Raw genomic sequence first — 1513 nt, forward strand, 5'->3', positions numbered from 1 at the left:
GCAATTTAGCAAGAGTCCTCCCTTTTCCTTAGTTTCTTTAAGTGTACTGATTTTATTAGGTTTATCCTATACTATATGTCTGTATGAGTGAGTATATACCATGTGCATCTTTCTGCTTCTGGGATAACTCACTCAGGATGATCTTTTCCAGATTCCACCATTTACTTGCAGATTTCTTGATTTCCTTGCTTTTATTGCTGAGGAATTTTCCATTGCGTAGTTGTACCACAATTTCTGTATCCATTCCTCCACTGAGGGGCAACTGGGTTGTTTCCAGCTTATCACTATTACAGATAAAACTGCTACAAATATAGTTGAGCTAATGTCCTTATTGTGTATTTGAGCTTCTTTTGTATATATGTTTAGGAGTGGTATAGCTAGATCTTGAGAAAGTGCTGTTCCTAGTTGTCTGAGGAAGTGCCAGATTGATTTCCATAATGGGAATCATGTTTACATTCCCACCAGCAGTGGAGGAGGGTTCCCCATTCTCCACAACCTCTCCAGCATGTGTTGTCATTTCAGTTTTTGATCTTAGCTATTCTGGTGGGTTTAAGATGAAATCTTAGGGTAGATTTGATTTGCATTTCCCTTATGACTAAGGACGTTGAACATTTTTTTAAGTGTTCCTCTGCCATTTCATATTCCACTATTGAGAATACTCTGTTTAGGTCTGTACTCCATTTTTTAATTGGATTACTTGATTTGTTGCTGTATAACTTTGTGAATTCTTTATATATACTTGACATGAGTCCTCTGTGAGGTAGAGGGTTGGTGAAAATCCTTTCCCAATGTGTACGCACTCGTTTTGTTCTGACGACAGTGTCCTTTGCTTGACAAAAGCTCTTCAGTTTCATGAGGTTCCATTTATTGATTGTTGGTCTTAGAGTCTTTGCTGTTGATATTCAGTTCAGGAAGTTGCCTCCTGTGTCAATGAGTTCAAGGCTCTTCCCCATTTTTTCTTCTAACAAATTTACTGTCTGATTTCATATTGTGGTCTTTGATCCACTTGGACTTTAGTTTTGTGCAGGGTGATAAGTATGGATCTATTTGCCTTTTTTCTACATGTAGACATCCATTTAGACCAGCACCATTTGTTGAAGATGCTGTCTTTTTTACTTTGAATGATTTTGGCATCTTTATCAAAAATCAGGTATCCATAAGTGTGTTGATTTATTTCAGGGTCTTTTATTCAATTCCATTGATCCACCATTCTGATGCCAACACATGAGACTGGTTTGTTTTTAGCTAGTGAATCATTGATGTTGAGCGTTATCAATGAGAAGTTGTTGTTGATTTCTGCTATTTTGTTGCTCTTGTATGGGTTGTTTCCCTCAATATTTTCATTTGCTGGACAGAGATTTTTTTTTTAATTTTTATTTATAACAGTTTATTCACTTTGTATCTCAGTTGTAACCCTGTCCTTCATTCCCTCCCAATCCAACCCTCCATCCCTCATCTCCTCCCATTTCCCTCTCCAAGTCCACTTTTGGGGTGGTCCTCCTCCCTTTCCATC

This window comes from Psammomys obesus, unplaced genomic scaffold (assembly GCF_907164565.1).
Source record: "Psammomys obesus unplaced genomic scaffold, mPsaObe1.curated_primary_1811, whole genome shotgun sequence".
Lineage (NCBI taxonomy): Eukaryota > Metazoa > Chordata > Mammalia > Rodentia > Muridae > Psammomys > Psammomys obesus.